The following is a 26,739-nucleotide window of genomic DNA, read 5'->3' on the forward strand; positions in this document are numbered from 1 at the left end:
GGTCTCACTAGCACTCAAACTTAAAACAGATGACTGAAACGCTGAAACACAGAGCGTTAGAAAGTCACTCCTTCTGGAAAGGTCCCAAAGGGTTAAGCCTCGGGACTGTGCTCTGCAACAGCGAGAGTGGATTCTGTTGGTGGCCACAAAGCCTGTTACTGGCATCTGTCTGCAGGTTATGAAGACTCTTACTGGAATAAAGAGATGAACACAATATTTGTATATATTTACATCTATACAGCCTGTATAGATTTGTGGCTGACCTGGTTCTTGATACTAAGTTTACAGCAGATACTTGTTAAGCTCACATCTGGATCTAAGTGTTCCATGTGAGGAAACTGGAACTCATCACAGTTTATGAAACAGCAAGTTACTGCTGCTGATTAAAGCTGGGTATATTCACTATATGTAAAATATGACATTTGTTCTGTTTTTACCTTGCAGGTCTTCTTTTGGCATATTTGTGGACTAACATATACACAGGAACAATAAACCGTTGGCACACATGTGAGTGCAGCAGCATCGACGGTCGAACGGATTAAAAAAGATTTGTCTTCGTGTCAAATAAGCTCCCATTTATTTAAATTGGAATCTTTTGTGTTTGACTTTGCTCTCGTTTGCCAGTCGTATCACTAACATTGCTCTGAGCTGCCTTAGTCTGTCATGTCTGGGACCAGCCAGCAGCACCAAGGTGGGTGGCCATGTTTGTGGGCCTTTCAAAAAGAAGGATGCTTGATTACCAGCTGTTAAAAGTCTATATCCAGTAAATTACACAATTATTACATTTTCTATTAATAGTATTTATATGGTGTAATATTTAAAAAGTGACTTTACCAAAAATGCCTAATCTTGTGGTTATTCAGTAAACTGTTGACCGGGGTAAATGTAAGCAATCACACTGATAAAATCTGTCCACATTATTAAACTCAACCCAAAATAGTCAAAACTGGCTCTGTGGTACTTCCCACTTACATTCTCATAACACTGAAACAATACAGGGAGCACACTTGTGGCTGATAAAAACATAATTGGCTTCTGTTATTCAGCACAAGTCAACATCTTGTGTAATCAAATTAATTCACAGACTTCTGTCTAGAAAAACATTTGTTGGACTGAAAGGACATAAAAATATTTACTACCTCAGAGCATCAGTGCAGGGCAGGAGCGTGCTGTTCTCAACGCAACAGAATTGATGTCAGTGACACCTGTGTTACATTAACAGTGCTCACCCCACCCACTTCCCTTTGCTCCTTCCACTTAAAGCCCTCTTATGTAATGTTCTGCTACACTGGCTAATATATCACAGCTACATAATCTATCGGTGCACTGCTATGAGTTTGTCACATGTATTTTTTCTTGTCTTACAGCCAAACATAAATTCTACATGTTCTTAACAAACTCTGGTCCCTCAAGTCTGGAGCTTGTTACATTGTAGACCACTGTTGTACCACTGAGATACAGTATTCACAAGAATTACAAACGCAATGCAGTTACACAGTTACTCATGCACTACTGCTCATGGCAACACGAGAGTGCTTAAATGTTGCATTGGAACCGGTACTGTTAGATAAATATGTCATGTGATGGTCAATAGTTTAGTATATTTTAAAAGCACATAATAAATAAATGTACACAGATACAGTGGTAGTTGCTATAAATATGAAATGCAACCTGGCTTTGTCAAAATGCGTTGGGTTAAACATGTTTCACATCCTTATCAGCTATGAAATCATTTATAGATATTAAGTTTATGAAATCTTTATATTTATATTAGACAAAACTGTAAAAAATAAAATTAGGATATATCTGTGTTAAGTTCAAATATTAAATGTTTGTCATTTTTATGTTTACCATTTGTACATAGTTTTAAAAAATTATTTCTGTCCTCCCCTCCCCAGATCCTTAAGATTCTGGGAGGGGAGGCGGTAGTGTTTTTATCACAGGAACACCCTTGTTTGATGTTGGCAAACTTCCTCCCCTTTGTATGGCTTCACTGTATTATCTAGGGTGAACCATCTAGGGTGTGGGGGAGACCCTCTTTATGACCAAGGATGTTCCTCTTGTGCTTTTATGTTATATGACCCTTTGATCAACAGGATCACACACACACACTCTCACATAACACACACACACACACACACTCTCACATAACACACACACACACATACACACACACACACACATACACACACACTCTCGCATAACACACACACACACACACATTCTCACATAACACATTCTTACAGAAGTTCACACATATACATACAAATGCCTTGTCTTAGGACCATGTGGGCGTGGTTCTGGCGTGTTTTGTGTGAACTGTGTCTCAATAAAAAGGGCAGCAAGGGAGGTCGTGGTTGAGGTCATTTTCGTGGTGGACACAGGCCTCCCTTGCGCAAGTGTTTGATCGATCGACTGTCTTGTTTTCTTCATGATGAATAAGTCTCTAGAATTAGCGGGGCTTGTCGAAACACAGACCCAACAATCTGATAATTAGTAAACATTTCATGGTAAAAGTAAAACAACTAGTTGAACATTATTAAGAAATTTAAGATATTAGAGAAAAGCCAAACATCCCAAAATATGGACATTTCAACATTTCTCTTGATGTATAATTTTTTGGGGTTTTCAATCATATCTGGTCCATCAAAAATGTGCAAATATTTACATAAATAAATGGAGCAATAGGATTTTTACACTTTCAGAGTTTGGACCTAAATAGTAATGAGACAGCATTGTATGGAAATAGGCTAATCTAAATTTTATTTGACCAATTTTATAAAAGCTTGCATTGTATATTTGCTTTATTTAGATGCATTTGTGCAAGTAGAAGTAAAAAAAAAACCCGAGCGCTGTCTGACATGGATCTGATGTCTGATGTAGAAAAACTGTAAACAAAAAACAAATCCCATTAATGCAAACTAAAAACATAGTTATGTAAAAGTTATGAAACCATAATATACCTTAATAATAATATACCTTCTGAGAAATAGAGATAAATGCCAAACAAGGATGAATCCAAATAAAACTGAATGGGTTACATTGGCCAACCTTCATAAATGACTCATCGTGTGGCATTGCTTGAGTAATACCATTAGCAACATTATGCAAAGAGCAACAAAGCTAAAAAGTAAACACTGTAATGGCTTTCTTGAACACAGTTTTCAGTCTTAACATTTGTGAAGCACAGATTTCCACCATCAAGGTTAATCATTTTGCTTTCACATTATGGGAGAAGTGATGACAAATTATTGATGTGCATTAGTGTTTTCTAAAACACAAGCTGATTATTATAAATATAGCTAATGGGAAGCAATATAATCTATTGTGTGTGTATGCAAACCTGGTGTCTGTCTTTAGTGGAAGAAATCAAAGAATAATCTGAAACTGTAACAAATGGCAGTCGTAAAAATGAATTGATAAACTCAAGAGTGAAGCCAGAGGCTGTCTGGTCCGGTTAAAGTTTACTTGCGCTTCAAATCTGATCAACTAAATAAGAACAAGTGTAAAACTCAAATGAACCTGTTTGCCTTTTGCTGGAGGAAAAAGCAGTTAGCAGTTATCTGACTTTGTCTATTTGTCGGTACTTTAGAAGATGCTTGCCTTCTCTCCTTGTCTACATTTTTATACGCTGCATCCACCTCATTAACCTGCTTTCATATGTTACGGCTTGATCTCTGTTACCCCGAGGCCTTTTAGACTACTGCACAGTTAGCCTTCAGACTTATGTCGGATTCATCAGATGCATTTATAGCATGCAGTTTCTATTTCGTGTACTAAGTCGTAAAAAAGTGGAATGTGAAGCAGTAAACGGGAACTTAGACATAAATATGGAATGTAGGAAATTATACAGCAAATTATAGCTGTGCTTTAACAATACTAATATATGTTTTCTCCAAAAGATAAAATGTGGTAGGGTTGTTTTCCATTGCAGATACCACACCTGTTTTATTACAAAGTTAATGCAGTTTTTTAAATGTGTTTGTACTTTTATTTTTAGTTGAATTCTTCTTGAATTTCTTTGCAATCCTTTCTTACCGTAGCATTTTAAAAGACTGAGACAGTAATAATTATCAAGCTGACTTATAATGTTTAAAGTTAATCATGCAAACTGTGGTTAAAGCTGTTTCTGTAACATTTCTTATCACTGATCATTTTCCACTTTAGTTTTCCTGTTAGTAGCTTTAAGGTTTGTCAAATGTTGACAGAAATGTTGGACAGCGGTTTGGTCTTCAGAATCAACTTTTATGCCACGTGTGTGTGTGTGTGTGTGCGTGCGTGCGTGCGTGCGTGCGTGCGTGCGTGCGCGTGTGTGTGTGTAAAAGATCATGAAACAAGAGATTTTGGGGGTTAGGTACGGGCTTTGTTTGGGTCATTAAAGAATAGTCTTCGCTCCATCTCTCAGCTCACTGACATGCTCAGAGGGACGGTGCCCAGTATCCGGCCAACTGCACTGTGAATCACGTTCTTGTATTTGATGGCATTCTTTCTTCTGTCAGTTCAAACCAGCCTTCCTACACCAGAGAAGTGATGCCACAGTGTGATGCTGCTTCCCCCATGCTTCACCACAGGGATGATATCAGGAGTATTGTTTGGTATTTGCCTGACTAAGTGCTTGGGGATCTCTCCAAACAGTTGTGTTTTTGTCTAATCTGAGGAGAAAATCTTTGTTTTTCTTGGTGCTGTCAGGATCATTTAAGTGCCTTTAGCTAAAGATCAAGTGGGCAGTGTCTTTTACTCAAATTCTGTCTGGCATAAAAACCTGAGTGATAAAGTGTTTCTAAGTCCATGACATGTTGATGTTTGAGTACCAGTCAGGATCCTGGATCCTGACAAAGGCTTTTCTTGTTTTATCGCTCAGTTTAACTCCTTAAGGTAGTCCTGCTTGTTCTGCAGCATTTCCACCAGCCATCTTGTAGCTGCTCCTGATGCCTGAGACTGAAATACCTTATCGTCTTCTCAAGATGAAAAGGATCTGGGTCTAAACTGGAATCTGTCAGAATCATGTATTCTGCCTCTTCCTTTCACTCCCTCTATTCCTCCTCTGAACTCCTCTCTTACTCCTGTCTTACTTTTTATGCGTTGAGTCTCCTAGGACCAAGTGCAGGAACAAAATGACTGCACTAATCTGTCACCTTCATTCTTTTCTGTTTTTTACACATAAAGAACATCACTCGCAGCACAGCGTAAGACATCTACTCACATCATCTTAGTACGTGGATGAGGAGAAAGCCCTCTAGCAGATAGCCCACTACAATATCTGTATAACAGCCTGTTGGAGCAGAACTTACACAGGATTGGTTTAGGCTTCAAAATGGCAAAAACACTAGTGAATGTCAGTGTTGAACCAATTAAAATTTCCCCAAGTTCTTGAAAAAGGGTTTCTAACAAGTAGCGAGTGAATGCCTTAAAGTGACTCACACCTCATTTGAATAACAACAATGTGTATGCGTTTTTTTTTCCCACTGTCAAGTGGGCTGTCAGGGTAGTTTTGTAATTTCAGTATCACCAAGGGAATACCTTGAATCAGTGAGAGACACAGCAGTGTATTAGTATGGAAATGAAGGGTCTACAGAAGAGGTGTGAATTCTATTAGTGTCAGTGTCAGGATCAGGGGAATACAGCAAGTCAATCAACGAGAAATCATGTATTGTTAAAATAAAAATGCTGTGCAGTACCATAACAGCTTGTTCATTTACAAAATCAATCAATCAATAATAATAATACTAATAATAATAATAATACTAATAATAATAATAAGGCGTTTATCAATAATCTGTTTGTTGAAGGCTTCAGCATGAGTTTATTAGTTACTCGGCAGATTGCAGCTCTACACAGAGTCACAAAAAACCTAAACAATTTCTGTTGGCACATTTTGACTGATTTGAAATGTTTAATGTGTTTTTTTTAAATGTACTGAGTGATACAATAATTTCATGAATTAACTTACATTTGGGGTTTAAACCTGCTGTAGGTACCCAAACTGGCACTGGTACAGTTTGCATGCTGATTTAGTCCCTTGATGACGTACACGTTTTAAAAACATGATGAGATTTGAAACATTGATAAATCATAAAAGGAAATGTTAGAAGCTGGTTGTGATGGCTGAAGCTTTCAGAAGGATACTGTCAGGAATTCTCCTCTGCAGCTCGCTTCATGGCTGAAATAAAAATAGTGGATTTCATGGTTCATCCTGAATACTTACAGAAATGCATTTTACAACAATTCAACCCAGCAGAAAATATATGTTACATAATGTCTGAACCCTTTCTGTCAAAGGGATGATGAATCATTTTGAAAAAAGAAAAAAAAAAACACTTCAAAGTGTGGCTTAATAGAGCCCCATTCATTCATCCTTCCGCTGAGGATCTCTTGCAAAATCAAAAATACAAAGAGTGGGAGTTCTTCCTTATATTGGAAATGATCTAAAAACATCTACAAATAAGCCAAATAAATTGTTAACAACCACAAAGTGCTCCTCAAATTGTGTGTAGACTACTCTTTCAGAGCCCTATGCCTCACATATACACAATCACTAATGAAACAGTCATAAACTGTCACTTCCTGCTGTTTCAAAACACAGAACATCAGTGAAATGTCTCACCAAATCCAAGAAAAACAAATGAGTCATGATAGGAAGTCACCATCAACCAGAAAATTACCTTATAATATATCTGAAAATACAAAAAAAGCAGCTTGCATTAGGTTTAGACATTAACAGTCGTTTTGATAAGGCAACAAAAAGGACTTTCTTTAATTTATGTTTTTCAGCTGCTGTAAGCATGCAACATCACACGAGCAATACCATCAAAATAACTACAAAGTTCAACAGTCAAGCCTGAACGTTCATTATAATAATAATCAGGACTCTGTAGAAAGTGAAGCTAAGCCATGACCACAGCTGATTGACTCATTTCAAGGCTGCACCACATCAGCTCATGGCTGGTAATTGGCACATCTCAGAAAGGATGCACTATTTAAGCTGCTTAAGCCTGCCCACAGTTGTTCCAGCGAGCCGCTCTGCAAACTCCATCCACCCTGCTCCTACTTTCAAGCTTTGTTTGACTTTAACGAATGTTAAATCTGTTGTCACTGATCTGTTATGGACTGCTTTTTATAGCACTTCTCTACTCTGAGCCCTCAAAGTACGTTTTGTAGAAGCTGTATTCACCCCTTTATACACACATTCATACAGCACTTTATTCCACGCCTTTAAGCAGTTTCTGTCACACACAGACTCTCACAATGATGGATGCATTGAGAGCAACTTAGAGGGAGCCATGGATCAAATCGCAGACCTTCCAGTTGGTGGACAACCGGCTTAATCTCCTGAGCCACAGGCCCTCACAGCTGCCTGTTCTGTGCTGGAGTTTTGGCCACCAGACCTAAAATACTGAAGACGGAAACAATCTTTTTAAAACGGTGGTCCTAACTGAACCCAATATTGGCCTTTTGCTGGGAGTTGTAGAAGTGAGGAGAGAGGTGATAAACGTGTGAAGCCAGAGAAAATATTCTGGGCGTTAATCGCTCAGACTGTCCTGTAATTATAAATTTAGATTCTAAACTTTGCATTACTTCACAGAAAATGTGCATGTGGTGTATGGATAGAAAAGATGTTAAACGTATATAAAAAACAGTTAAAAGTTCCTTTTTTTTTTTTTTTTTTTTTTTTGCCTGTCCTCTTTGGCTCTTTTGCCATCAGAATTGTTGTCTAAAGGCAAAGAAAGATGCCCAACGGATTTACTTTACCAAATTGACCATCCCAGCCTTGCCGTAATGGTCCATTTGATTCACCTTTTATTGTTTATTTTATTTTCACTTACTGAGTACGGGACAGACTTGACTGGGGGAAAGAAGGGGAGAAAGAAAGAGGGAAAGAGAAACAGCTGAGAAGAGGGACGGGGGAGAAGGGCAAAAGACAAAAACCAACAGAATGAGCAGAAATTTTTTTTTTTTTAAAAATGCATATATCAATCACCTGGATCACCTGCTGAGAAAGAAAAAAGAAAACAAGCAGAAGAGAACAAGAGTAATAGAATAAACAACATCACAATGATATATGGGAATATGACAGTAAATACTAAATATTAAACATTATTGTGCAGCACATAAGATCAACAGAACACAGTGTGCTTTGAGGTAGGAGCCAAAAAGGGTGTAGTTTGTGGGTGTGATCACCCGTGTGTACACCTGTGAGCATGGACGCGTTTGTTTTTTTTAAAAGGTTCCTTCATGTAATGATCTGCTAGAGGGTGTGGGGGCATGAAGCAGGTATGGAGGAGATCAAACCTCCAGACATCCAGAGGCCCCCAGAACACAAGAGACCAAGGAAGACCAACAGAGGGGCAGCCGCGCCACTGTCCCAGAAAGAGCTGAGGAGAGTCCCAGATGAGGGCTCACTCAGCAGCCGCGGAGCAGAAGCCAGGGGGAGTTGCAGTGACGCGCCCGTGAGCTCCGCCGGCAGCCAGCCGTGCCTGAGTGACCGAGCCCCAGGCTCCAGGCCCCGATAAGCGGCCGCCAAGGAGTGAGCCAGTGTGTACCTGGACGCCCATCCCCGGACACAAAGAACCACCAACGCACCGATGTCTGAGGGAGTCCGCCACTGGCAGGGGAAGTGGTGGTAGGGGGAGATAGGCCTCCAAACCTTGGAGGGCCTGAGATGTCTCCAGAGAGGTGGCGCCTGACACCCAACCTGACATATAGACACAGACATACAGGCACACACATATACAAACATCCATTCCCACCCTCATGCTCTCATATACACTTACTCCACACTCAACCAACGTGGAGACAGACATAAAGAGATGCTGTACACATGATCACACTCCCCAAGCGTACTCTACAAACCGGGTCTAGGTACCCTTGCCCCTGGAGGGGGGAACTGCACCCAGACTCAGGTGGTGTTACCCTTTTCCCTGCGGTGGGGGGAGGCAGACCGCCCCGACTCCGCAGCAGCAGGGAGGCCCCACACTCCAGACCGCAGTCGGACGGCCAACTCCTCCTCCTAGCCCCCCCGCTCCAGCAGGTCGCAGAGAATGGGGGTGAGAGAAGACTCCAAACCTCCCTCCACCCGCTTATTGTAGTGTTGATGCATGTGTGTTCTAAGGTGCATTTAAAACCCAGGAGGGCATGGAGCTACCTGTCAGAGAGCAGCAGGTAAGCGCATGGTCCCTCCTGCTAGCCCTCAATGTCTACGTGTATTTAACATTGAGAGGTGGGCAACGACGCCAGGGGTGAGGTGTACACCCTGATGTTACTTTGGATTCCGTGTATCGTGCCCACCCCCAAGATCCTATATGTATGTGTAATGAGAGTGTGAGTAATGTGAATGTCTAAGTTGTGGGATAAAATTGAGGCAGAGGCAGCCAGAAGGGGACGGGGACGGGGACGGGGGGGTAGCCTCCTCTGCACCCTGGTGACATACCCCTACTCCAAGGTCCTGCATGTGTGGGTGGTTGTGGTGAAGCGGGAAGAGGGAGGCAGCTGGAGATGGGGAGGGAAGGAAGGGAGGGGCAACAGTTAAAAGTTCCAAATCGAAGCGTTCCTCCAAGTTTTCTAAAGATATTGGAGTTAGAGATCTGCCACACAGCCATACTGAGGGGAGGAGACGGAGATCGAATGTGACCCTGGGGACCTAACATATGTGCCACTCTGATGCGATTACAGGAGCTTCAGACCTGCTGGCTGACAGTAATGAATGAGACCATACTGCTGTAACTCACCAACAATGCACAGGTGAAAACTCCATAATAAAGAAAATTCCATTATACATCAGAATCAATTTATCATATGGCAAAGCTCCATAATAGCATTCACAAAATTCACTTATCCCATCAGAGCCAAAAGGTAATTATTGGACTATGGACTTCTAAATGTGTCAATACACACAGCTGCAGTAACATTGTCATATGTATGTCACAGAGCAGTATAGGCTTAAGAGATGACCAGCAAAGAACATGCAGTGAGCAGCTGTGGTATCGGTGTCATCATTAAGCCGTTTAGACTTTCAGTTATGTGTCTCATTGACACCAAAGAACCAAAGAACAGCTGCAGATATTAAAAGGAACTCCAGGGGACCAGGCCAAAATCCCTGGATGTGGACACAGAAGGAAAACAGATACTAGATGAACCAGAAGGATGCTTTAAATAGTGGAAAGATAACAATACTGATATCAACAGTGTCTGGTTACCACCATGAACTGTGTCCTGATTAATGACCCATTACATGTAGCCAGCAGTTTTTCTAACAATGACCTAAAATCTAAATAAATATTGTTTTTTTTTTTTTGTTTTTTAGGAAATTGTGACAAACTATCACCTGAGAATTTATATCTTTGATTATGATTCCACATCCACACATGGGGCAACATGATCCATACTCTCACCTCAATAACTATTTGCTCTGAAAGTGTATTATTAACATGTTCAGATTCAGAACTCTTTATTAATCCCTGAGGAAACCGTGTGGTTACAGTTGCTCCAAAAAACAATAAGACAGTATCAGACTGAACTAAATGAAATAATAGAAAGAAATACATAGTTACAAAATAAAAGAAATGGCTCTAATATATGCAAATAGCTCAATTATAAATATCCAGAATATTACGGAGATTACATATCTATGATTGACATTTTACTCTAACATTTTACTCATTTAACTCTCCTGTAAAACTTTGTTATTTTACTGTAGAGCATGTGCACAGCAGTGTGTACTGTGCATTATGTGGAGGAGCTGTACAGGAAGATGGCCACAGGCAGGAATGATTTCCTGTGTCGTTCAGTGATGCATTATGGGTAATCTCAGTCTCTTGCTGTGAAAATCCCGAGCATTGACTGACAGATGTTGAAAGACCCCTCTCTCCCTCAGAGTCATCAGAAAACTTGATGGCAGATCTCTGTGCAGTGGCTGAAGTCTGTGGTGTAGAGGTGAACAGGAAAGCGGATAAGTCTTTCTTGAAGTGGGAAATCAGTGTCACGGGTCTGTAATCCTGAAGGTTGCTGGGATGTGGAATCTCTGCAGACATTTAGGATCATCATGAACAGTTTATGAAAGACCCCACAAAGCTCAATGGTATCAACACCAACACTGGTATCAGTATTGGATCAATACTAGCAATATATAGAAATTTAATTTTTGTTTTGGCTTATTTTCTATTGATTTACTTGGTGCCATATCGATAGTATCAATTGAGCAAGGGTTGGTATCATCAACCCAACAAATGATGATGGAGAGTTTCGTTTGTGTTATTTTTAGTTAAAAGGACTGCCCACATGTAATGTTATCAACATCATTTATGTTTTATAAAAACAGGAGAGGGGCATGTGCCCTCTGTTCCTCTACATCAGTGAATGCAGTTATTATATTTAAAACATTTACCCACTGATTTAAATTACCCTGGTTACAGGGAGGTCCCACTGGAATAAAAGACGTGACTAAAATAATCCTTATTATTTCAGACAGCAGCATATCTGCTGTCTGAAATAAGCCATTTTAATTCTGCTAAATAAATAGCATTCCTTCTGTCTGGCCAGTAGGTGTGCTCACAGTAAGAGTTGTATGCCTCGGATGACCATGTTAGAATTAGGAATTATTCGTACATACACTGACCTCAATACCTGAAACTCAGGCCACTATGACTAACATTATTTTGTGTGTGTGTTTGATTTTCTAAAGGTACCAATACATTTGGCCACATCTCTGTCTCTCTGCTGGCAAAATGGAGAACCTGGCAAACTCGCTGTGACAACAAGACACTGGGAATCTGTGCACAGTGACTGTGCCCAGCTGTTACCACCAAAATGTATTTCCAGTGCATATCTCCTGAACCACAAATTGCTGTAGAGGGGTGGGTTGGCATGTTTGCGAACACTAGGCAGCTGTTTTCATCCTGTTGCAGTCACTGTGTTACATTCGAGTAGCCACATTCAAGCAGCAGCATATTGCCACTAAACATAAGACCTGCAGAATAAGAAAAACTATGAAGAACGTGTGCCACAGGTGTCTTGGAACAAAAGGTTGTGTCCCTACTTCAGCACATCTTTCTTTGCCTTCCTGCAGATTTAAGACCTGAACAACCCTCTCGAGAATGAACAGACTACAGCCATCGCAGAGATTCACAAGTGAAGTATCTGCAGATCAGTTTTCTCCTTTTCTTCCGAGCCTCTTTTAAGACCCACGTGCTAAGATTTAAATCTTATCTTTTCACCTTGTAATTGCCACCGACCCCCTCCTGCTCACGTAAAGTGCCAAACACATGATTGACTTGCTGTCTTCTGTGTCACCTGGGTGAAATAAACTTAATCTAAGTTGGCAATGTAAATGTAGCGTGTCACACAGGAGACCGGGGGAGATGGCGAGATGGAAAGAGCTTATTTGAGCTGACAGGCACTCGTGTCATATACTTTTTTCATCAAGTGAACGATCATCTTCCAACCCTGCTCTCCATCTGTCTGTCTCTCTCTCTCGTACAGGCACACACGGTCAGCTGTGTTATTGCCTAAGTCCTTATGGTTTAAAGCCCCAACCAACATCAATATCCATGTAAGTCTCCATAAGCCTGCGGTAATGAAAGAACAACATAGATATGGAACATCTCTCAAGATTCCTGTGATATGATGTGGCATAGACAACCGAGAGAGAGAAAAAAAACAAAACACAAACGGACAAATTTAGTCATTAATGTTCAAATCAGCAGTTTGCAATATAATGGCAATGCAGTTAAGGTCATAGAGTACCTATAGTTTTATTTACCATCACATACCTGCTGATTATTCCTACTTTAGTGAGAACAAACTACAGTGATCTTATACTGGCTGAGACCTCTGACTCATTTTTAATTGCCAGACATAAGACTGAGAACATCTGTCTTTCTTATTCAATAAAGGCACAAACATGGAAAATTCTGTTGGATTTCTTCTTCTCTTAAAAATATTTTTCCAGGTGATTGTTTTTTTGTTGTATAATTTGTGTATTATTCATTATGTTCTCTTAACTGTTTATCCAGTTTAAGGTGGGAAGAATGGAGCCTATTCCAGGTGATGTAGGCAAAGAAGTGGACTACACCTGGACTACACCCTGGACATGTGTTTTATCATTTTGCATTGTTCATGACTGTTTTTTTCCCTTTCACACAGATGTACAGCACTGTGCTCTCTTTTGGTGACGTTAACATTGTGACCAATACAATACAGTTGTCACGGGAGGCTGGTGTGAGAAGAGCAACATGAAAAATAATAATATGTTTTAAGTGTTTTATTTTATAACAGGCACGGGGAAGTTGGTTAGTACACAAGGGAAGGTTTTCTTGGTGGCTACACAAAGGTGGTTTTTCCTGACTGTGGGCAGAGGAAGAGGGAAAGGTGATTTGCAGAGGTAACTGGATGGATGATGTGAGGACTGAGATGAGGAGATCTTACTTGGTGGATGAGGTGAGACTGCTCCGGGGAGGTAGATGGCCAGGTGAGCTCCTGAGTCAGAAATAAGAGAACTGTTTCCAACCTTATCCTTTCAGTGATCCGCGGGAGAAGGTGGCAGGTGGAGAAGGCGAGAAGCGTTTGCCTGAAGAAGCGTGAAGTGATGGCACTCCCTGTTCGATTGCCTGAGAGAGGTCAAAGATTGGCTGTCAGATAATTCCCTAATTTTAAATGAGAAAAACTGAAGTTATGGTGTTCGATAGCCATATACCTCGAGACCAGCTTGTTGTCCTGCTGGGGCCCCTTGCTAACTCTCTCTCTCTGATTCTGTACGTAACCTGGGTGTCTATTTGGACAGCTCATTTATGCTCGATAAGCAAGTGTCATCTGTAGTTAAATATGGCTTCTTTCAAATGCGCCAGATTTCAAAAGCTAAGCATTATATACCACGCAGGGACCTGTAAAAACTTATCCACGCTTTTGTGACCTCCAGGTTAGACTATTGCAATTCTCTCTGCTGTGGTCTCCAAGCCTTCTCTCTTTGAAGGCTGCAACTCGTTCAGAATGCTGCGGCTCGCCTTCTTACTAGGAAAACTGGGAAATTTGACCCTCTAACTCTGGCTCTTGTTGATCTACACTGGTTACCTATCAAATATCGCATTGAGTTTAAAATCTTGCTGCTCACTTGACCTCCTCAATCTGTACACTCCTTGTCGTGCATTAAGATCATCAGGTCAGTTACTCCTGGCCCAACCTAAGTTTAGACTGAAGACCAGAGGCGACCCTTTGCTTCAGCTGCACACAACCTTTGGAACAGCCTCCATGCTTCTATTCGTGCCTTGGACTCTATCCAATCCTTTAAATCAAGATTGAAATCATACTTATTTGACCTGGCTTTCCTGACCAGTTAATACCCTTTTTAAACTTTTTATTAAATTTATTATGTTATTATTAATTTTACTGCTGTTTTTATCTTCTTAGTAGATATTTTATATTCACGATCTGACCTTCCTTCTGTATTGAGGTTTGATGCCTATTTTATTTAACTCTTCTGGTCTATTAGTGCCTCCATTCTGTCTGTGTTAATGCCCGATCTGTACCCTGTTATTGACTTATGTTGTTTCTCTGTATTACTGTGAACCACTTTGGTGTGCCTACGGGTTTTTAAATGTGCTAAATAAATAAAACTGTATCGTATTGTGATGGCTACGCAGAAACTAGCGTCCAGAATCCTGAGCTGATGAGGTATTATGGGAAACAATGCAACTAGAAGCACAGAGAACAACAGGTAAGTACAGGTCTTTAAACAACAAACATGAGGCTAGGTAGTCGGTTTCCATGTGGTTAGAGGACAAACTGGCGAAAGAGAGATGACGACGCAAATCTTAAATACCATCTGTTGATTAGTTGCGGATCAGAAACAGGTAGGTAGTGCAGGTGATGAGAAGTGGCGGATACCTTGCAATCAGCAAATATAATGCAGTTTGCAAAGATAAAATTAAAAAATGAAATAGTGTTTGTATGGCAGCCCCAACCATACTCATGTGAAACTTGACTCACATTTAAACAAAAACCAATCAGAGCAGCCCAGTGTTTCAAAAGCTGTCAAAAAGTGCGCTTGGGTCGAATCACTGCTCTGCTATCAGGCTTTGATTGACTGACACAACTGGCATTTATTCATGGGAAAATGTCAAGGATTATTAACTCAGGTTTAAGCTGTGATTGTGATTTTGTGCACGCTGCACAAGCCCATTTCAATCAACAAACTTTGCTGCATGCATGAATATATGGAGGGAAGGCGCAGAGCTGGGTCACTGACTGTCTGAGTAGAAGGGATTCATTTGTGTGAATAAGTGAGTTAATGAGTCCTTGAAATCCCCAGTAGCATTTATGTTGTGATTTCACAGGTTTTGACTTCCATCAGTATGAATCTGTAAGCTACCTGTGTTGCTATCTCTGTAGATTGGCCTGATAGTGTGGCACTCACCCATTGATTAGGTCTATTTCAGGTCTTATCAACACACATCGCTGCTGTGCCTTCATTGAGCGAATATTGTACTTGACAGTGTGTCTGAAAACATCATCATCAGCTTAGGTCAGCTGGATTAACAGAAATGCTTTGAAGTGACGAATGCTTTTGGCTTTTTATATGCATTTTCTTTTTTTTGTATCCAAGGCAGGTAAGGACTCGGCGAGACAATGCATGCATGTGTTAGTTATGCATGCAATGCAAGTCAATCATGGGTGTATTGTAGGAACAATTGTTGGCTGAGTGAAACACAGACACATCTATAGTCACTTTAACGAGTATTCAAATGCTTTCACGCGTCACACATCATTGCGGTTCTCATTATGGAGTATTTCTCATGGTTGTTTTCACTAAATTTCACCAGGTTTCCAGTGGGTTTTCTGAGAAAGCACAGCAGAACCTGATGAATTAATCTCATATATGCATTTTGGACTTACATTTCTTTTTTTGTAAGCTTTTCCGTTTGGTCTAGTAGTTGAGTTCTCGGTCAGCACCCTGACCAAGGTCCTTCTTGCTCTGTCGGTTTGGAAAGACATCCAATTCTTGAAAGGGTCTTAATGGGTCCAACCTTCTTCCATTTCACGAGTCTTTGTGTCAATGTGCTTCTGGGTAAACTCAAAGCTTTGGTAATAATTTTCCACCTTCACCCAGATCTATGTTTCATTATAATCAGAGGTTGAGAGAGATTCCAGTCACTGACCCCACTAACCTGCTTGTTGTTTCTCAGAGAGTTCCTTAAACTTCATTTCATGGTTTTTGACTTCACATGCTGTGAGAATTACTCATGCTGTTCCCGAGGCATGAAATGCTGCTATTTTGTCAGACGCCAGTGGGATCACAGACATGCAGACAGGGTGGCGTGTTGTATTGTGTCTCAGGACTCTTGGAAACCAAGCGATAACAGCCTGTTTTTAAATATATACAAAGTCTGCATTATGATGTTGGTGGTCTGGTGGTGAAGTAACCCAGCAAGCACAGCGAGGTTTATATCAGACCTGGCACCTTTGGGTATTGTACTCACTGGCTTAGGCATAAGGTTCAGGAAAGGTAATAGTCCCAGAATAAATCCTGCATGTTGAAAAGTGGTGCTGACACAGTCTATTTAAAGGTGACGTTGAGAGTTCCTTAACAAGTGTTCATATATAGTAGTTCGAGATTGCGTCCCTCTGCTGCCGTAATGCAGTGATATACCTTTGTGAGTATCCCATCTGAAATGTCTGACAGGTTTTCACAAAACACCCCGGGAATGAAAACCACCCCTTAAATTCTTCAAATGGGAGATTTTAGTTTTTTCCTTGTGAATAAATTTGGCAAAATGGGCTTTCATTCAGAATATTTTCATAACTAACTATATATCACCCAGATTTGTGCATGCACACAATTTCAGTGATTATAACTTCATCTGAATATGTATGTAGACATTAACACAGACGTTGTCAACATGACCTTTATCAGAATTATGAGATATGGGGAATTCGTTAAGCACTGTTGAAGCTGACTTGTTCTCTGACTTAATCATACAAAAGAAATTGAGATACGGGTTTATCAGCATCAAATTATCAATTTTAATACTTATCAATCTGATATTTCACTGAGTTCACAATTCGTCATTCTCTTTGTCAGATAGAAATCCTGTCAGTTATACCATTTTTTTAAGTTTGTCAAAGGAATAACAGAATGTATTTGGAGAACAGAAATAAAGACTTTAGCCAATAAGCCCACAATAAGCGTGTGGGCTGGTGCACATGGACAGCTAATTTTGGCATGAGTACATAGACACAATATAAACAGACTTGTACCTTTATCTGTTCTTCAGCAGCCAAAGAAAGGTCGTGTTTTAAGCAGTGATAGTGGACAATAAAGACAGCCTGGAATAATTTAGTCTCTAAAAACACAAACTACACAATAAAGCTCAAGGACATTATTATTTATTAGTGTAAGACCACCCAACCTGTCATCTAACTGAGCTTAAACCACTCACTGTTCTTATTTGTCTTCTTCCTAATACATCAGCCAATTGATTGGATGATCATCGGCAACAAGACCAAGCAAAGACATGAAGAGAAGAAGAAACTAAAGTCAGCAGCCAATAGGCAGGAATTCTGAAGGACTGTATTTCTACTTCCCACCTTTGCTCTTGTTTCCTCTCCTTGTTTTGATTAAATTAGACAATTAGTACCCGTCTGCCTGCTGACTCCCTATCTGTGCTGTGTCTGTATACTGGGTCCTTAAACCAAACTATAGGGACATAAATTCTGGAAAGAGGAGAACAATGGAACTGGGGAGATTTGGGAGAAGTGGATCCAGATGTAGAAGCCAATGGTTTGTTAGACAGTAGGTGGCTGGAATTCAGATGTAAAGAATCCTAAAGGAAGAAAAAGCATCCTGTCTCCCCCCATCTTCCTCTGTTCACCATTCTAATTCACCAATCCCACAACCATCTGTCCATCCTTTACCCATCCTAGAAAGATGTGACTCTTCTCTCATATTTTGTACATTTTCTTCTCTGCCCTCTCTTTTGCTTTCTCCTGCAGAGCTGCATGTGTCTGACATCCAGTCACTGACCCCACTAACCTGCTTGTTGTTTCTCAGATGCTCATCTTTACTCTCCTCTCACCCCAAAAAGATCAGGCCAGATAGCTGCCTGGTTCTGCTGGAAGATTTTATGTGTGGATCAAATGAGCTAATAACAAACCTTCATTTATGGTAATTATAAACCCCCAAAAATGGGTAGGGTTATCTGGGACACACTATAACTCATCTCATCATGCAGGCAACCCCTATGCAGAAGGTTAGGAGCCTGGGTTTGAATAAAATTGAATTGAATTGAAAGGTGTCTCATTGATGGCCGTAGAATCTAACAGGAACACCAAAACTATGTAAAAGTTGCTGGATCATCCAGGTCTGAAACATGAAACAAGCCAGTGAGGAAGTGGCTTCAACCTGCATTCTTTCCAAAGGCAGGCAGTAGGAGAATCCCTTGGCTACAAATAAAGTCTAGTTGATGCATGCTCAGTAATTCAGGTAAAGACCAGAACGTTGGTTCAGTTCATCAGGACGTAGCATTTTCAGTGGGAGAAGTGTTTCATCACTCATCCAAATGATTTCTTCAGTCTCAGCTGACTGAAGCTTTCCCCAGCCTTATAAACAAAGCAGCTGCATAATGATCAAAACTACACAGCAAATCCAGCATGTCCAAATTAACACTGTTGGATTTGATTTCAACACTATTAAAGTGTCTATAGAGGTCCACACCAGAGAGTGTTAATTTAACTCTTTTTGGAGAGTTGGTACGTTAACTCTGATTTAGTGTTAAACACCAAATCTGTCTGGAGTTGATAATTTAACACTTGGTGTTAAGAGTTTATATATTAACTCTCAAAGAGGATTTTAGTTTAACTACGTAAGAGTTATCTTCTAATTCATTCTAAAAAGCAGGAATTTTACTGTTCTGAACTTCTAGAAATTTCTTTTGGAAATAAACATTTACTAAAAAGATGCAATGGTTTTTGAAAAACATTTATTCTGAACTGTGCACCACAATTTCAAAACATTTTCTGAAAGATGTAACAGTATACATGTTCTCACTTTCATTAGAATTTTGTTTATCAAAAGGTCTGACATGGTAAATGCAAATAACAGCATTCTCAACACTTATTTCTTCAATACAATATGCATGTCCTTCATTCATCCCTTTGTGGAACTTCAACGCACTTCTGCTCTCCCCCATATTCCATCTTCACAAGCATATCCTGTGCGGAGATTGAATAAAAATTAGTTGACACTAATTAATGGCACAAATAATCCAGTAAACAATTGCAGCACAGTAAAAAAAAAAGAAAAAGGAATCCTTTTTGAGCCATTACTTGTGTAAAGTATTTTCCCAAAAGACAAGGACACGGGCAACAGGTAATACTGAACTAAATGTAAAACCTCAACCTTTTTCATTTTTACCTAAACCGTGTGCACAAAACTCTGGAGGGATCTATGCTAACGTAGAATCCAGTCAGGACGTCTGCTACTGCTGTTTGCTCGTTTTTGTTTTTTTTTTATGGGCGATCGTTTTCAGGCTTCAAGTAGCACCATTATACCAACATTTCACATTCTAGACATTGTTTTAGGTGTATTTGACCAAAGGTTTGACTGAAAATTCACATGCAAGCTTTTTTCCAAGGCTGTGGTATTTGCCCGCAAACAATACCTTTCAGCTAGCTAAAACAGAATATTATGCTATCACCGAGCAACATGGCTAATGCCTTTCACACAGCTTTGTCTCAACTCCAAAGAGCCACAGAAGTAAAAGCTCATAATAATAATTGAAACAATCTTTGAAAAAATGACTTACCAAGCATGGCAAACAACTCAAATATGTAGAGCAAAATGTTCTGAAACGGCTTCGCTTCAGCTTCGATTGGAGCCGTGCTGGGGGCGGAGTCTGTGAATTTACTCTATTGGTGTCATAGCCCCTGTCGGAGTTCAGAGTTAAGAGGTCAAGAGTTAATGTTTCCATTGTAACACCTCCAGATTTGACATAGAAACATTCATTTTTAACACTCGATTTTAACTACTATCATTTTACACCTCAGAGTTACATTAAAAGAATGTTACTCTGCTTAGAGTAAAATTAACTCTACTTTTGCAAGAAGACTATTAACACCAAAACATTTAACACTTTTGAATTTGCTGTGTAGCACCGCTGCATAGCAATGAGCCGTGAGGTCAGTTTCATGATCGCAGATATAATTGCCATGACCATTTATTCTCACAGAGAATTAGAGAATGGCTGCAATCACAGCATTGTAAGATGGTGAAAGATGTACTCTTAGGCCCCTCCACCATTCAGCGATGGTCATTTCATTTTTACATAAATGGCTTTGATGTTCCACCACTCAAACCAGTCGGCCCAGGATGGGCTTAACTACACCATATCTATTTATGCAAGGGATCCTGGGGACTGAACAATTTCTGGTTGTTACAGACGTCTGCAGAGATGCGGCTCAGCAATCACCTTCTTGACAAGTCTCGATTCCCAGTATTCAAGTGTCTCTGATCAAGAGAACACTGTGATATCCCATTAATTTCCACAATGATCATAAAACATGGTTTGGTTTAGAGTAAGCCAACTTTGTGACCTTATGACGAACCTTATTATTATATTTGATAGTGAGAAATACCCCTCTAAATCATTTAATTATTAAAAACAAGTACTGGCAATACGAATAAACACTGAATAATGAAAAACTAGATATCATATTATTTTGAATATTAATTGCAGAACTTTGTGGGTGCATGTATACCATGTCAACAAAGGTGGTATCAGTTCTAAAAACTTCGCACATTGTCAGGGCTTCTCCTTGCCACGCACAAACAGCTGTGCTTATCTTTGTCCTTGTGTGTTCGGCTGTGATTAAAAGGGCTCTTCAGTCTAAAACTCATTATATCCTCAAAAATTCGAGCCGCTGGGTTTTAGATTATTAGTGGTGATTTTCTCTCACTCCACATGTTTGCAAGAGTGCTTTTGTGCTAATGTGTGTGTGTGTGTGTGTGTGTGTGTGTGTGTGTGTGTGTGTGGACAGGGAGGAACAGATCTCAGTAGACGTTATTACACTGATAAACTGAGTGAGTATGTGTGTTCTTCATTATGTTTTCATCTGTGCCTACACTCATAAAGGTCCTTCAGCTGAAGTGAGCGGGTATTTTGCATTTATGAATGTGGCTGTATGCGTGGGTTGTGCTGAATTTATGTTGTCATTTATAACAGGATGCATTAAGTACAATGTGAAAACTCAGCTGCATTTGCATGGCAGACGTGCACGTGTTCCCATGTAAACTAGTGAGCATGTACGGTGCATTTGCATTTCTGTGTGCTTCTCTGCAGTTATTTCCGCATTTCCTGTAAAGTAAATTGTCAGTACCCAAAGAGAACAGACTGCTTGAGCAGATGTGCAGGAAACACCACCATTTCCATAATTACCTACAGAGAAAACATTCTCTGCAAAAATCTATTTAGTCCTCAAACGAATGTGCTCATAAAGTGACTGAGACAAACACAGTGAGCTGCAGGGCGAGGCTGTTCTTGAACCGAGTTAAATGGCAGCATGCTCCACTAAAAACTACTGTTTTAATCAATTTAATCTAAAGTAGTTCTAAAGTGACAATGTATGGGATTTTCATGTAATAAGAGCAGTTTTTCCATTTCATAACAATCTTACAAATGACCTAACATTTGTTCTTCTGAACTCCTTTGAGGCAGGGATTTGCATTTTTAGCCGAGTTTGGCCAGTTTAGACAAAATCCTCAAAATATAAAGTTTACTTTCTTCAACTGTAAAACTACTAAAACACTTACATGCTTTTACAACAACTGAGCATGTAAAAGTTGGTCAGAACTGAAGAGATTGGAATACCAGGAAGCAAGATTGCAGACATAGAGGACAGCTACAAGTACCTGAGAACCCAAAAGGCAAATGGGAACCATGAAGAGACCAGTAGGAAAGCTGAATCCACAAAATACCTGCAGCTAGTGGTGCAAGTCCTGAGGAGTCAGTTGAATTCTAAGAACAAGTTTTGGGAAATTCACACGTATGCCATGCTGGTTGTCAGATTCGCTGCTAGCTGGCCAAACGAGGAGAAGCCACAGACATCAAGACGAGGAAGCTCTTAAGCATGCATGGAGGGTTTCATCTCAAATGAGACTTTACACGAAGCAGAAGGAGGGAGGCCGAAGACTAGTCTGTGTCAGAACCAATAATTAGGATGAGACGATGAACATCCATGAGTACATCAGGAAGATGGCCACAACTGACCATGTGCTTAGTGAATAACTTGGCCAGCAGAAACAAGAAAAAGGAAGAGAAGCAAGAGGAGGAACCATCATTCAAAGACAGGTCCAGGCACGGCATGTACCACCGTCAGGCAGAAGTAGTGGGTGATATAGAGAAATTCTTCAAATGGCTGAACAAAGCTGGAATGACAGCACAGAGGCACTAATCATGGCAGCACAGGAACAAACTCTGAGCACAAGATCCAAAGAGGCTGGGGTCTATCACACCAGGCAAGACCCCAGGCTGTGTAAACATGCCCCTGAGACAATCCAGCACATAACAGCAGGGGGCAAGATGCTAGCAGGGAGGGCATACATGGAACGCCATAACCAAGTGGCTGGCATAGTTTACAGGAACATCTGTGCCGAGTATGGGCTGGAAGTCCTGAGGTCAAAATGGGAGACGCCCCCAAGGGTGGTCAAGAATGACAGAGCTAAGATCCTGTGGGACTTCCAGATACAGACGGACAAAATGGTGGTAGACAAACAGAAGAAGACGGCCATAGTGATAGATGTACATAGGAAATATTTATTTATAAGTGACTTATGTATGTATGTATGTATATATATGTATATATTGTACTATTCTTAGTTAGCGTATTGTCTGTCTTGTCTTAATGTTGGTTTAAAATGGAGCACTGTAACAAAAAATAATTTCCCCCAGGGATCAATAAAGTATTCTGATTCTGATTCTGATTCTGAACATGATAAAATGCCAGGAGGTAAAATGACTAGTGTTAAAGTAGCCATACATAGTACACCATGCATGGCAGCAGGATATACACTCCTTGGTTTACTTGAAATAATTTTCTCAACGAAAATGTGACCTACAGCCCTGCAACAACAAAAAAGCATTCAGAAATTTACGTTTAAGAAGAAATCTCGTTCCAATATGAAAGAAAATATCTGAAGTGTTATGAGAAGCAGTGTCTACTGTAGATACCAATTTAATTAAATGTGATGACCGAAAGGTTTTATATTGTTAACTCAACCATTGTGTGACCAACTATTGAAATATTTATTTTCATTGGACCTTGACAGAAGGCTTCCTGGTAAACTTGTCAAATGTAACTGCAAAGTGAATGTCTTTTTGTTGCTAAGGGAGAGACATTTGCTGTCCATAAATGAAATCCATTATGAACATGGGTGACTGGCAGTGGTTGCTTGTGCACCTATCAAAAAGACAAGACAAATGTATTTCCCTCAATTGCCAAAGCACTAATAACCTCTTCACTCTGAATCATAAAAAAGGAAGCAATTACATTGGGGTTTTTTTCACCTTTTATGTTGCGATTCTGTGGTTCAAGAATAATTTGTGCTTTCATTACCTGTTTTAAAGTCAGTGGAATAAACATCTAATATGACTTTAATATCATGGAATTTCATCCACTAAACACCTTCTCCTGGGTCTTTTCACACAGTAAGTTTGTCTTTGATGTATCCAGTTTAGAGATAATGCAATAAAATGAGGTACCAAAGTAATATGTCAGATACCGCTTTGCATTCTAAATGAACCTTTGACACCCTAAAATCAGCACACACCAGATATTCATGAAATTTCTGCTGCCCTCAGGTGAATGTATGGCTATTCACCCTATGCAGCGAGCTTAACATAAGAGGAGATGGTTCCAGGAACGACAGGACACATCGCTTTGTCTTTGTGTCTTTAACGGACCGTTTTTTCCTCTTTTAATTTGTAAGACTGTGAACATACAGTAAAATAATACGTAAGCATCAGTATCAACATATTTTGTAAACAAAACAGAAGTTAGCAACATAGCTTTCCTTATGCTTTACATTCATCACTAACATCTTTCCTTATACGTTCAAATAACCTTTTAAGTAACATGAAAGTAACAAATCTTACAGAAAGTGAAGTTAGACATTGCTTACTTACAGATTATGGCTCAACAAACTCCCCAACGATGTAAACTGAGCTTAAAGTTGTGCAGCTTGTTTTCTGCTCCATGCATTTTCTCACACTGCCTGTGTGAACTTTTCCTGCTGTTTTCAACACATCACCAAAGGGGGCAGTGTAGTGCACACCAAATAACCAAAGAAGAAGCCACAAACTGAAGGGGTAATACTGCCCACTATTGGGAAACCCGAGAAATGCGCCAGCCAAAGAAACCCAACAAAGTAACAACCGAGGGGCAGAATACTCCCCGCCTGACATCCATGGAATGTCACCCTCAACTAACATGTAAAAGGCAAGTGACATACAATGAAACAAAGCTTCTGCTTCTAAGTACAATCCTTAGACACCAATAGCACAACCTCACTTATAGGCCTTATGTAGCACTTGTTTTCACCCTTGCGGAAAATCCTCACCTCTATCTTCCTTACAAGCCCATCCTCACTGGGAAAGGTTTTGGTGATAAGTCCAAGTGGCCAGTTGTTCCTATGTTCGAGTGTCTCTCTTAAAAGAACAACATCTCCTGTTTGTAGGTTAGGCTTTACTGTTTTCCATTTGCGGCGGTCCTGAAGTCCTGAGATGTATTCTTTTTTCCATCGTCTCCAGAAGACATCAGCGAGGTATTGTACGCGCCTCCATTGAGCTTTGAACAGATCACTGTTTCCAAACTGACCTGGTGGGATTGGTGGGGTCGTAACCTTTTGCGTGAGCAGCATGGCTGGGGTAAGGATGACTGGGTTATCTGGATCTGCAGAAACTGCTGTTAACGGACGAGCATTCACTATTGCAGTGACTTCAGCCATTAAGGTCACTAGTATTTCATGGGTAAGCTTTGCATTCCTGTGTTCTAGGAGCATTGCATCAAGGATTTTGCGCGTGACCCCAATCATTCGCTCCCAGGAGCCAGCCATATGCGACGCATGTGGGGGGTTGAATAGCCATTTGCAGCCAGAGTCTTCAAGAAAGCTGTTTAGTTTGCTGTTGTAGCAGCCCTGTTTGTCTATTTGCAGCTCTTTGCAGGCACCCACAAAATTTGTCCCACAATCGGACCTAAGAAGTTTGACTGCACCTCTGATGGCAAAAAAACGACGCAGGGCATTGATGAATGATGACGTGTCCATTGATTCTATAACTTCAATGTGAATGGCCCGTGTACTCATGCACGTAAATATGACTGCCCATCGCTTTGCATCCGCTTGCCCACCACGCGTTTTTCTGACAGTGACAGACCAGGGCCCGAACACATCAAGCCCTACATGTGTGAACGGAGGGTCAGTGGACAGCCTATCCTCTGGTAGCTCAGCCATAATCTGTTCCTGCTGTCTGCCTCTTAGTTTTCGACATGTCACGCAGCTGAATATCATTTTGCTTATTGCTCTTTTTCCTCCCACAATCCAAAAGCCTGCAGCTCTGACTGCTCCTTCAGTAAAATGTCTGCCCTGATGGCATACTTTCACATGGAAGTGTCTTATAATGAGCTGGGCAAGGTGGTGTTTGGCAGGGATGAGGATAGGATTTGTTTCATCCGAAGTCAACTGTGCTCGTCTTAGTCTCCCACCCACTCTGAGGATTCCATTTGTGTCAAGAAATGGGTTCAGTTTGCTAAGTGGGCTTGAACTTTTGAGGGGCATACTCTTTTCAAGCTGTCTTATGTCTTCTGCATAGATTTCTCTTTGGACAGTGCGAATGATAATGATCTTAGCTTGATCGAGCTGCTTTTCGGTTAAATGCTCACTACAGCTGTGCCAGCCCTGACAGGTGCCTTCTATGTTCTGCTTAAAGGACTGAACAATGTGTCAGAGTCTAGATATAGCCTTCAGTAGTACATTCCAACTAGAAAACCTTTCGAATCTGGCACTACTGAGAACATCCTTTGCAAGAGTGGTAACACAAGTAGTTACCTCATGACGCAGTTCGTTGTCAGTCTCTGGGTCTACAAGATCAAACGACTCTGCCTGAGATTGACCTATTTCTGACTTGGTAAGAAAAGCAGGTCCACTGAGCCATGTGGAGGTAGAAAGCTGCTCAGCAGGTAATGCGCGCGTGGCATGATCAGCCGGATTTAAGTGAGTGGGCACATAATGCCACTGGTGAGCTTGTGTGGATCGCCTGATGCGTTCCACTCTGTTGTGCACGTAGATGTAAAAACGCCTCTTTGTGTTGAAGATGTAACCAAGGACTACTTTGGAGTCTGAATAGAAGCTCACCTGATCAACTGCGACGTCCAGCTCGTCCACGACCAACTCTGCCACCTCGACAGCCAGGACCGCTGCACAGAGCTCAAGTCTGGGTATGGTGATGTCTGGTCTTGGGGCAAGCCGTGCCTTGCCGAGAAGGAAGCCCACCTCATTATGACCATCTCTGTCTGTGAGTTTAAGGTAGGCAACAGCGGCCACTGCCTTGGTAGAGGCATCGCAGAAAACATGGATTTCCTTAGTTACTGCTGCAGAGAGTGGTATTGAGGTGAACATTCTGGGAATCTCAAGTTGTTGTAGATGTTTGAGGGAGTGTTTCCACTGTTGCCACTGTTGTAATTTGTCTTTAGGGAGTTCAGTGT

At 40.7% G+C, this 26,739-nt stretch overlaps 1 long non-coding RNA gene across 1 annotated transcript; it reads right to left on the reverse strand.

Annotated features, from left to right (window-relative positions):
- Positions 1-10,822: 10,822 nt before the first annotated feature.
- LOC146677173 (uncharacterized) lies at positions 10,823-26,723 on the reverse strand. The gene is made up of 3 exons (XR_014907495.1): positions 24,165-26,723; positions 13,420-13,601; positions 10,823-11,017 (listed from the first exon to the last, which is right to left on the reverse strand). It is a non-coding gene; the product is annotated as an uncharacterized LOC146677173 (long non-coding RNA).
- Between the last annotated feature and the right edge of the window lie 16 nt (positions 26,724-26,739).

This window comes from Rhamphochromis longiceps, linkage group LG2 (assembly GCF_057381845.1).
Source record: "Rhamphochromis longiceps isolate RC_006_pf linkage group LG2, R_longiceps_female_GT1.1, whole genome shotgun sequence".
NCBI lineage: Eukaryota > Metazoa > Chordata > Actinopteri > Cichliformes > Cichlidae > Rhamphochromis > Rhamphochromis longiceps.